A 12739-nucleotide genomic window follows, 5' to 3' on the forward strand; every position below is an offset into this window, starting at 1 on the left:
AATTAAGCTCCACTTGGCAGATGTTTCCCGCCCCACAGCCCTCTGTTGGGGAACCACATCGACGGTGGGGCGAAGGACAGTAACTGAGGCTGGAGACTCTGCAGGGTCAGGGAGGAAGCTGGGAAGGACACGGTGAGGGTGCCCCACTCCACCAGGCTTGTGAAGGCTCGATTCAGGACGTGAGGGCAGGTGCATCTTGGGTCTGTCCCCAGAACTCCAAGCTCCTGGGCCTTCCCGTGGGTTCTCTGGGTCTGTCCCCAGAACGCCGAGCTCCTGGGCCTCCCCCATGGGTTCTCCTGAGTTAAGTCAGGCTGCTGGTCACGACAGAACTCAGGTGAGTCTGCCGAGGTGTTCTCTGGAGAGTCCTGGAGGCTCAGGGTCAGAGGCCTGGGAGACCCTGCCCTCGTCTCCCTACAGCTTCTGGCGTACTATGTGGTCCCTGTCGCCCCAAGCCTCTGCATACCACTGTGCCATGCTTCCCCGGGGCCCCCCGACACACCACCGTGCCGTGCCTCTGGGCCTGGCCCCTACCAAAAGAATGCACCATGGGGACCACCCAGAGGTACCTGGGAGCATCCTTGGGAGCCCTAGCCAAGGCCCACCAGCCACACTGAACACACAGTGGCCCCAGCAGTACACTGGGCGTGCTGCTGCCAGTAGGCAGGCAATGACTGCAGGGAGAGACCCAGCCAGGCAGAAGCACAGGTGGACAAGGGCAGAGGTCATCTCACAGTGAAGGACCTCTCCCTCAGCCCCATGGGTAGTGCGGCTACTGTAGGGATGGCCATCGTGACAGTGTGGCCTCTGTGGGGGTGTGGCCTTTGACTGACAGCCTTGGTGGGAGTGTGGCCATTCTGCCACAGGAACAACTTGAGTTGAGCTTGGATATCCCTGAGCCGGACCCTTGACATGGGAGATGGCCTTCCTGGAAGATAAGCATTAGAGGGGTAGACCCAGGGTGGACTCTGCCCAGGAGTGAAATTCATAGTGCCCAGGTAATGACTAGAAATGCCACAGAAATGCGTGTCACATGTGGAGCCAGCACTGACCTGGCCACATGTGCAAGCCAAGGCGATTCATACACTCACGCTTCAGCCAAGTAACGTCCTCTCCTCTTACTGAGTCTGGGCTGGCTCTGTGACAGCTGTGAGCCAGGGAATCTGTGTGCTACCAGGGACCAGGGCAGGCCCAAGACCACGCCCGGGCAGACCCCGTGGCAGAGCCCAAGTGCAGAGCGCAAGGAGCAGGGGGACAAGCTCCAGGGGCCAGCAGGAAGCAGACGGTACGAGCCACGTGCAGTCCAGTGACCGCGGCCCTCGCCATGCACATCACCATCCTGTGCTTTTCACAGCCCTGGCCACAAACGTGGAGCCCTTGTGCACCTGGCCTGGCATCTAGAATAGAAGCTTGCTGGAAGTCTCCTGGAAGTGTCCCACCTATGGCCAACAAAGGGCATTCCATTTTGATTTGTCTACTTTCAAAAATAAATCTAATTGAAGTTGCATAATTGCTAAAGCTGGGAAGATAAACACATTAGGGCCAATGTGACTGGACATTTCTGCCCAAATTGCATTATGCCAAGCCATCAGCCCTGGGGTCTTTACCAAAACCAGGCCCAGCAGCTTCCAGAGCTGCAGCATCAGACTTCACCCAGCAAGTGCCTGCTGCTGTCATGAGCTCCCCAACAGGCTCCAGGGCCCCCAAACACCCCAAGCCCCACGTCTCCACGCCAGTGTGTTGCAACAGGACCCTCCCTCTATCACATGACTACTGGAAGCCAGCACTAACGTGCTGCTCGCAACCACCAACTCCACAGCCTTCCCCTACTGCAAGGTTGCTTTCTGCGGGTTCTACAACCCATGGTTAGCCACAATCCAAAAGTAGTGTGACCAATCTCCCAGTGTGCCCGACTTACCAACCCAGGGAAACATGACATGGTCAAAGCCCATGCTGGCCTCAGTGGCCAGCATCCTCTGGGGTCACATCCCACAGCTGAGGGGGCGTGGTACATGGTGCAGTCAGCTGCAGCTGGGAGTTGTGGAGAATTCCTGCTATTTTGTCACCTGAGGAACAACCAGGGATATACCATGGGCTCCTCGACAGCTTCTGCCAGCTGGGAGCCACAGAGGTGCAACCCCTCCCTGGCCCTGCTCAGTGCTGGCATCAGCTTGTAGCACTGCTGAGCAGTTTCGCCCACCACACCTGACGAATGAACAGATAACGTGGACAAAGTTCCCAGACACACAGGAACTATGTGCTGACTCCCTACCGGACAAACATGAACCACACACTTCAATGACGCACAACGCAGGTCTGGTCTCTGCACACCAACCTCAAGGCAGACTGGATCCCTGGCAGCCTGGAGTCACGCCCCTGGGCCTGATTCACAGGCCAGCGACGTGGGCACACGCCCCCTCCTGCGTCCAGAGCCTGAGGCCAGCGACGTGGGCACACGCCCCCTCCTGCGTCCAGAGCCTGAGGCCGGCGACGTGGGCACACGCCCTGTCCTACATCCAGAGTGTGAGCTCTCTCCTCAAGCACTCCCACAGATGCACACACATCTACACACTCCCTAGAGCAGTGTGCACTTCATGCAGAAGCTGGTACAGCTCCGCCCGGCGATCAGGGCAGTCAGAGAGCAGGTGACGGTGAACCTGTGACCACATGAAGTGAGCTTGCTGATAACAAGCACTGTTAGCCAGACACGGACCGACCACCCAACACCCTCGGACTCCAACTGCACACAACACTTGCCTCCAATACTTGAGGCAGGCATGTGATGGGGCAGGCGTATGACGGAGGCAGGCATGTGACAGAGGCAGGAATGTGATGGGGCAGGCATGTGACGGAGGCAGGCATGTGATGGGGCAGGCACTGCCTGTTAAGGAGCATGGCATGTAGAAGGGGAGGGACCGAGGCCACCGACGGGGCAGGCCTCCTGCTCTAGGGACACGTGTGGCCCTGCAGCCTCCAGCCAATCCCTGTTTTCCAAGGTCCCGGGGATCTATTTTCCCATTGCCTTACCCTGGTGGTAAGATACTTTAAACATTCCATTCCCTTCCAAAGTGAGAACAAGAGCTAAATTTAAATGCAATAACTTAATGCTGCATCTGCAATTCCAAGCTGCCAACAATCTATCAAAGAAAAAAAAAATCAGCCCATTCCAAATATAGGAAAGATTCTCACATGCATCTCACTCCATCCTGGAACTTCCAACACCAGAATGACTGAGATTAAAACACACAAAAAGCCATCAGGCCGGAGAGAACATGGCAGCTTCTGCACCCCACAGACCATGTGAGGGACACAGTGATGACCCAGTCCACAACACCAAGCCTGCATCCGAGACAGGTGGACTTCTCTCTTCCAGGAAAAATGAATGCAATTCAGAAAACAGAGAGCTGCATGGAAATTTAAGGCTATAGAACACATATTGCTGCATCCATTCCCACCACCACCACCATCATCACTATTACCACCACCACCATCATCACCATCATCATCATCACCACCATTATCACCATCACCATCATCATCATCACCATCACCATCACCACCATCATAACCATCACCATTATCACCATCATCATCACCACCATCATCACCATTGCCACCATCACCATCATCACCACCATCATCACCATTGCCACCATCACCATCATCATCATCATCACCACCATCATCATCATCACCATCATCATCACCATCATCACCATCATCATCACCATCACCACCATCATCATCATCACCATCATCATCACCATCACCATCATCACCATCATCACCACCATCACCATCATCATCACCATCATCATCACCATCATCACCACCATCATCACCATTGCCACCATCACCATCATCATCATCATCATCACCATCATCACCACCATCATCACCTCCAGCTCCACAGTAGCCATCATCATCGCATCCATCCTCACCATGGCAGCACCACCATGGTAGAGTCCACTCGGGCTCCTCTTCTGCCGTCAGAAGTCTCTGCTGCCTTTGCTTTATGATCAAAATGCAGATGGGACACCACTTGCAGGCTGAAAACCTGTCCCTCTTTTCATCCATGATCCACAAGCATTCCTGGCTGGTGCTCCAACCATGCATCTGCCCAGAAACTATCAAACTAAGCAGTGTAACTCTAGTTCTCAGCTGAGCTCTGGCCAGCTTCCTGCTGACTGCCCCATGCTCTAGGACCTGACTCAGAGCTGAGCTTTGGTACAGATGGGAACGCCAAGCCCCTCACTGTTGGCCTCTCCAATCTTGAATCTCATCTCGGAAAACGACACTGTCCATCTGCGTGCTGCCCCCAATAGTGCCTTATGTCCCTCAGCCTAGTCCATCACAATGCCCAGCAGGTCCAACAGTCCCAGTGCAGCTTGGGATGCTCTGAGAACAGCCCAAGGTCTGGCTCTGCCACAGAGCTGAGTTAGGGCCTGCTACAAGTTAGACACCAGTGGCAGGGCTAGAACTGAGCCACATGTCAGCCTGCAGGACAGACAGGGCATAACACCAACCATTCTTAGGGGTCAAGCCAACTAGCAAGGGTCAATGTGCAAACCAACAGGCAAGCTACACACAGCCAGCTCAGAGTTTCCCCCGCTGACGAGTCCTTGCAAAGACCCCGGAACACCAGCAGCTTCCAGTTGACACCAGCCAACGGGATATCCACTTCTCTAACGTCTCTTTCGTTACAAAAAGAAAGGAGGGGTGTAGTTAAATGCCTCAGAATCACAGAATAAGATAAATGGAATCTCCCTGGTCTTACCAAGCACACAGGCTGGGAGGACAGTGGCACCTGGTGACCACTGTGCAGGGCACCTGCCCCTGCAGACCCCTGCGGCTATCAGGCCAAAGAAGCACCACGAGGGAGGCCTCTCAGGACCCACGGTCCAGCAAGGAGGGGCAGGACACGCGCATGCCATTTTAATTCAAGTTGGACTTTAATAAGATTGAGACGACGCACAGGGAAGATGTCTAGACAGCAGACACGAGCTGTCTCCTGGAGACGTCCCTGACCAGAGGCAGCAGCGAGGTCCCAAGGGTCAAGGGCATCTGCTCCATGGGCACAGCAGGTGGAATCCACTCTCCACCAGCTGCAACCGCGGCAGGAGACTGCAAGCACTCAGGCACCACCTTCCTGTGGCCCAAGACCCTCCAGCACCGACAGTGGGAGCAACATGCAGTTCCCTCAGGGCCAAAGCGAGCCCACCACCAGCACTGCCAAGATTTGCCCCACAACCAAACGCTGCACACTGGGGTGCCCCATACATTCTTACCAAACCACCAATGTGCAGAGCTAAAATCAAAGGCCTCATGCAGAAGAGGTCAGAAACAACCTAATGAACTTTTGAAACTGCAGCAAGCGTCTCAGACATCACGAGAGCCCAGAGCTGAGCTGGACACCTGCAGAGGGTTGAGAAACACGCAGTGCACATGCAGACTGAATCATCATTGGGCATCATTCGGGAGATGCCCAAGGTGACAGGAAATATTAAAGAAAACAATCCAGGAAACCCAGTGTCTGCCACCAAGATGCTGAGGGGGAGTGGTCAGAGAAGCAGAGGGAGGCTTCCCTGCAGACAGACCGACCCAGGGCAGAGGGTGCGGGGACCTGGGACATGACCCTAAACACTCCCCGGGACCACTGAGAGGGGTGCAGCTTCCACTGGCAACAAGCGGCGTGTGGCCTGGGGTTTCTCAGCAGAATGCCAAGGAAACTTCACTTCCAGCTTCAAATTCCATTCCCAAACTAATTGCCACTCATGTGCAAGGGCGAGGGAGACACCTCGAAAAATCACTCCCAGCCCGCCGGGCTCCTGCAAAACCTCTGGAACACACCACGCAGCAAAACACGAGGAACAAACAAGGGGGAGGGAAGCCCCTCTGGGGCGGGGGGCACTCGGAGGAGGGCAGGGGGGCCTAGAGCAAGCTTCCGGTACCAGGAACTGGGCTGCTTCAAGAGGACTACACCGGACACAACGCAGCACGGGGCAGCCAATAACCCCAGGCTAACCAAAGTGCTCTGCACAGCCAACACATACACACGGAACACGAACTCCTGGCTGGATGCCAGCAGCAATGAGCCATGGGTGCAAGCTTGGGAGGGGCCCCGAGTACACCAAGTCTCCACCCACCCCAAGGCCTCTCGCCCTCGCACAGTGACGCCCTGAACCAGCCCCAGGGTGCCCTGCCAATCACCTGGCCAAGAACCACTTGCCTACACTGACAGCAAGCTGTCCAGTTGAACAGCAGCGATGGCTGCTCTTCAGCATTGCTAGGATGACATCACAAAGAAACCACAAGGAGGATTCAAAGTGAGTTAAGGCACTCTGGGGCTCCGGGAGGGAAGGCAGAAACCAGCATGCGCACTTGCGAGTTGAAAAGTCATTGGTATGCAAGAGACAAGCGTGTTCACATCAAGCCAGAGACTCGCCAGGTCTTCACGGGGACCGTGCTCCGTGTGTGTCCCCTGAACACACACGACACCCTGCGCTCCGTGCTAAACAACACAAAGCCAATGCTTCCAGATACCAACATGTTCACAAATCGCATCCTATGAAACCTTCTCATGTCACACCCCTGGCAGAGACGCTCTGAGGCGGGTAGGGCTGCAGAGAGCAGGCATGGACGCTGGGAGCATGGTGGACATAGCTGAAGGTCCTCCTGTGACGACCCTGCCCACAGCCACCCTGTGAGAGCCTGCCCGTGCCCACAGCCACCCTGTGAGAGCCTGCCCGTGCCCACAGCTACCCTGTGAGAGCCCTGCCCGTGCCCACAGCCACCCTGTGAGAGCCTGCCCGTGCCCACAGCCACCCTGTGAGAGCTGCCCGTGCCCACAGCCACCCTGTGAGGTTCCTGCTCACAGCCACCCTGTGAGAGCCTGCCCGTGCCCACAGCTACCCTGTGAGGTCCCTGCCCACAGCCACCCTGTGAGAGCCCTGCCCCTGCCCACAGCCACCCTGTGAGAGCCTGCCCATGCCCACAGCTACCCTGTGAGGTCCCTGCCCACAGCCACCCTGTGAGAGCCCTGCCCCTGCCCACAGCCACCCTGTGAGAGCCTGCCCGTGCCCACAGCTACCCTGTGAGAGCCCTGCCCACAGCCACCCTGTGAGAGCCTGCCCGTGCCCACAGCTACCCTGTGAGAGCCTGCCCGTGCCCACAGCTACCCTGTGAGAGCCTGCCCATGCCCACAGCCATCCTGTGAGAGCCTGCCCGTGCCCACAGCTACCCTGTGAGAGCCTGCCCGTGCCCACAGCCACCCTGTGAGAGCCTGCCCGTGCCCACAGCTACCCTGTGAGAGCCCTGCCCGTGCCCACAGCCACCCTGTGAGAGCCTGCCCGTGCCCACAGCCACCCTGTGAGAGCCTGCCCGTGCCCACAGCCACCCTGTGAGAGCTGCCCGTGCCCACAGCCACCCTGTGAGGTTCCTGCTCACAGCCACCCTGTGAGAGCCTGCCTGTGCCCACAGCCACCCTGTGAGAGCCTGCCCATGCCCACAGCCACCCTGTGAGGTTCCTGCTCACAGCCACCCTGTGAGAGCCTGCCCGTGCCCACAGCCACCCTGTGAGAGCCCTGCCCACAGCCACCCTGTGAGAGCCTGCCCGTGCCCACAGCTACCCTGTGAGAGCCTGCCCGTGCCCACAGCCACCCTGTGAGGTCCCTGCCCACAGCCACCCTGTGAGGTCCCTGCCCACAGCCACTCTGGTGACAAGCCACCCGCAGCACACAGTCCCGTCTGCTCCTCCAGGTATCACCTGCTCTCAGGAAGCCCTGACAACCTGCAGGTCAGGGGAATTCTTCCTAATTCTACAAAGGGAAAAGCGTTTCCAGCAGGACCATCCTTCCCAGCTTTTCTGCGGGGACCCCTGCCTGTGCCCCGACCCCACTGGACCCCGGCGGCTGCGCCTCCCCACCCCTCACAGCCTCAGCCCAGGCTGACCACAGCGCTCCTCGGTCCCTGGCTGGGCTACTGCTCGGCGAGGCTGGTGTCGGCGTGGGCCATTACTAATTCACCAGTGGCCGGCGAGACGACGCCCTTGAGGGCCGTGCCCAAGTCAGCCTAGCAACTCCTAGGCAGGACGGGCCAGGGAGCTCACGTCACTTCATACAAGGTTTCAATTAACAGAGCTGTTCAGGCAGGGAGGGGGTGGCAATGATTAACCAAAGTGCGTTTACTGCCGCCATCAAACGGCAGGCAGCATGACACGCAGGCCACCTGCTCCTCCTCACCGGCACACTCACCTCGGAGCTCAGCATCAACTCGGCTGCCACAGGGGAGAGCTGGTGGCCACTCTCACTGCCCAGGGAACCTCCCGGTCCTCAGCCAGCGTCCCTCACACAGATCCCGCCCACTGATTCGGCGTGCATGCCAGCACACTCCGTCTGACCACATTTGGCATCTGAAACCACAGGCCGTGCACCCATCTGCCAGCCGGAGGGGCTGCAACATGCTGCCCCGAAAGCAACGACACAGCGAGACATAGCTCTCCGAACCGGCGTCACAAAGCTCAGTCCCCAAGGAAGGACCAGGAATGACCCAAGGCCAGGCCGGGCGGCCTCCCTCCCGGAGTGTCCAGGCCACTGTTCACCGATGCAGCTCACCTGGGGACAGGGCTGACTGGGCAGTGGAGCGACAAGCGGGAAGATCCCGAGGCGCAAAGCCAGGGTTAGCACTGGATTTCTCTCTCCCCCCTCCCTCTGTCTCTCTCTCTCACACACACACATCCTTCCATCCCAGGGTCCTCAACACCGCTCACGTTCCAACCCGTAGCTCCCAGGGGCAGCATTTCCCAGCTCAGTGTCTAAGCCACAACCTCACCCGACACCTCTCACCCCACAGCAGGTCCTCACAGGCGCTGTCAGGGGTCCCAGGTGGGGTCGCCAGCCAGCTGAGCTCCGGCTATCTCCCAGCTCTGGTGGCGCGGGGAGCCTGCTTACTTATGCATGGACTGGCCTGGCGGCCAGGAGTCGCTTGAGTCAGCTGAGCAGGGCGGTAACTGGAGCTGCTGGGCAGGGAGGGCTGGTCTCCAGGAGTCACACAGTCACAGACGGGCTGCCGGGAAGACTCGCTGGCACACGAGTTGTGTCCAGGACACTGCCCTCCCACTCCATGACCCTCCAATAGCTCCCTTGGGTGCACGACACAGAATGGCACACAGGGCTAAACCTAGGGAGAAGCAGTGAGGTCACCAGCAATGCCTCTCACACTGCAGGGAGAGAAGATGCAGCGCCTGGGAGCCCCTCACGCATAGGGGGGCACCTGGGAACCCACGAGAAACACACACGGGTGGGGGACGCCTGGGAACCCACGAGAAACACACACGGGTGGGGGGACGCCTGGGAACCCACAAGAAACACACACGGGTGGGGGCATCAGGGGAAGTTGCAGCCACAGGCAGGGACTGCACCATGCCTCCCAAAGTCCTGGCCAAGGCCCTCAGTCACATGACCCAGAGCCTCCATCTCCGACCACTGGTCTGCTCACCCCACTGGCCACAAGCAGGCCCAGGGCACAGCAGCCCTGGTGCTCATCCCCTCGTCACATCTTCCCCAAGCTACGCCTGAGATCTCATACAGGAGGGCTCTTCCTGTCTACCAACAAACCACTCTAACTTCCCATTGACAACAGGGCCTCTTGCACCTGGAAGGGAATGGGTAAAGAGAGGCTATAGGACAAGCCCCCAAACAGCCCCACGCGTGCCCCAGGTCTCCCACGCAGGTGCAGGGTCCCCGTGCGTGCCCCAGGTCTCCCGTGTGGGTTCAGGGTCCCCACGCGTGCCCCAGGTCTCCTGTGTGGGTTCAGGGTCCCCACACGGGCCCCAGGTCTCCTGTGTGGGTTCAGGGTCCCCACACGGGCCCCAGGTCTCCCGTGTGGGTTCAGGGTCCTGTGTGTGCCCCAGGTCTCCCACATGGGCGCAGGGACCCAAGACTTTGGGCAGTCCTCCACTGCTTTCCCAGGCCACAGGCAGGGAGCTGGATGGGAAATGGGATCCTGGTGCTTGCAAGGGGACAGTTAGCTAATCGAGCCATCGCACCAGGCCAGAAAATGGTCCTCTTCTTGGGTGGCTTCAATCAGTACCTTGACATTGACCAGCCCCTCCAGGAAAGCATGTTTCCAGCAAGAAGCCCGGGTGGACACGGGTTCCATGGTCTGACACCCACAACTCCCTGGAGATAAGGATGCTGCCAGCATCATTTGGTACAATGTTTCCAGCAAGAAGCCCGGGTGGACACGGGTTCCATGGTCTGACACCCACAACTCCCTGGAGATAAGGATGCTGCCAGCATCATTTGGCACAATGCAACAGCACTGGATGAATAACTGACCCACTTCAGCTGTGGCTACGGCACAGAATTGCCTCATGTTCTTCCCTGCTGCTGTCGCCAGGGTCTCCCCACTCCAACACATCTGGGGCTGTACTGTTCAGGAAAGCACACTCAACAGGTTCTGCTAAGAAGCTCTTTCCTGAAGTCCAGCCTGTGACAGGTTAAGCCACAGCCTGGGAGCTGGCATCCCACACAGACATGCTGGCTTGAATCCCGGCTGCTCCACTTCCAACCCAGCTCCCTGCTAATGCACCTGGGAAAGCAGCAGAGGACAGCTCTAGCACGTGGCCCTTGCCACCCAGCAGGAGATGCACAGAGCTCCACCCAGCACAGCTGTGCAGGCACTCTCTAACTCTGCCCATCATTGTGCTTTTAAAATGCATAAATAAATCTTGAATGAAACTGCTTACCTGTGTAATCCTGTTGTCCTTTGATGCGGAAACAGATAAACTATGCTACAGTCACACAATGGAACAATTCAGTACCAAAAAAAAAAAAGGCTTTTTAAAAAAAACTATTGGGCCCTGTGCCGTGGCCTAGCGGCTAAAGTCCTCGCCTTGAACGCACCGGGATCCCATATGGGCGCCGGTTCTAATCCTGGCAGCTCCACTTCCCATCCAGCTCCCTGCTTGTGGCCTGGGAAAGCAGTCAAGGACGGCCCAAAGCTTTGGGACCCTGCACCCGCGTGGGAGACCCGGAAGAGGCTCCTGGCTTCGGATCGGCATAGCATCAGCCGTTGTGCTCACTTGGGGAGTGAATCATTGGACGGAAGATCTTCCTCTCTGTCTCTCCTCCTCTCTGTATATCTGACTTTCCAATAAAGAGAGGAACCCCGACCACACACATTTAGAAGCGTCCGTCCAGGATCCGAGGTCCCCGGCAGGGTGGGGGCGAGGTTGAGGGCAGGGCAGCCACTCTGCCCGAGTCTGTGCTGGACGCCCCCTCGGCACCTTGGGCCCAACCCAGAGAACACCCAGCACAGGGCGAGTCCCAGAGTGAGCAGCAGCCAAGCATGGCTATCCAGTCACCACCTACACAGCTGGGAGCGACAGGGCCGGCCCTGCAGCACAGAGGGTGGGGCTGAGGCCTGCAGCTGGCATCCCACGCAAGTGCTGGTTCAAGGCCTGGGTGCTCCACTTCTGGTCCAGCTCCCCCAGACAGCAGCAGAGGATGGCCCAAGCACCGGGCTCCTGCCCTTCGGGGGAGACCAGTTCCTGACTTCGGTCAAGCCCAGCCCAGCTGCTGCAGCCAGCTGGGGAATCAACCAGCAGGTAGAAGATCTCTGTGTCCCCCTCTGTGGAACTGCCTTGAAACAAACACAAAGATTGTGAAAGACAATGTATGTGATGGGGAGACAGAGGGAGGCACAGCGATTCTGAACCCTTTGATCGTAAATGTCTTTTTAAAGTCCATTCACTTTTTTTTTATTGAGTACATTTAGTTTTGTCGCACAGTTTTATAGGCTCCGGATTCCCCTAACCCCTCCCCAGGCCCTCCCCCCATGGGAGTCTATTCATTTTTAAAACTGACCCAAAGGAACCTCTCTCCTTCAGCCACTGTTCTCTGCTGCAGGACCAGGGGTCACTCCAAGGCCCAGGGAGAATGGACACACCAGGGGGAGGCTGTGGACGGCCCCACCCCATGCCGTACTGCCTGCTGAACACGTGCTTTTCTTTGCTGTGTCCCCGGCCGGCCACGAATGACAGAGCAGTAATGAGAGCAAATTGAAAGGCAGGATAACACCTCCCCCAGGAGAAGAACCCGGGCGGCTCCGCTCCCCAGAGACATGCAATGAAATGACTGCAGCTCACGCGCACGCAGGAAGCATGGGAATGCTGCTCCTGCTGGGAGCTGAAGCCCCTGACCCACGGGGCCTGGCTGGCTTTGCAGGGGCCTCCACCCCACAGCCAAGCACTCCCCGCAGGGCCGCGCACACCAGGGAAGATGGGCAGGGCTCCAGCATCTGCTCAGAGGCCCACAGTGGGATCCCGGGGCGGGGGGGAGTCGGGGAGCAGCACGGGCTTGGGCACGAGTATGCTCCCAGCAACCCAGCCTGCTTCTCACAGACTTGCTCTGCTCGCTACGGGCAGACAAGGATGCTGTAAGCAGCACACATCCCAGACCGCTGTGCTCCCCAGCCACCTTCTTCCATCCTTCTCTCTATAAAATTCATTTATGTATTTTGAAAGGTGGAGTTAGAGAGATCTACCATCTCATGTTCACTTCCCACATGGTTGCAGCGGCCAGGGATGGGCCAGGGATACAGCCTCTTCCGGGTCTCCCACGCGGTGCAGGTTCCCAAGGCCCTGGGCCGTCCTCCACTGCCATCCCAGGCCCCAGGCAGGGAGCTGGGTGGGGAGTGGACCACCGGAGCTCCATCTGGCACCCGCATGGGAAGCTGGCAT

This window comes from Ochotona curzoniae, unplaced genomic scaffold, assembly GCF_017591425.1.
Source record: "Ochotona curzoniae isolate NIBS_2020 unplaced genomic scaffold, NIBS_Ocur_1.0 contig_46, whole genome shotgun sequence".
Lineage (NCBI taxonomy): Eukaryota > Metazoa > Chordata > Mammalia > Lagomorpha > Ochotonidae > Ochotona > Ochotona curzoniae.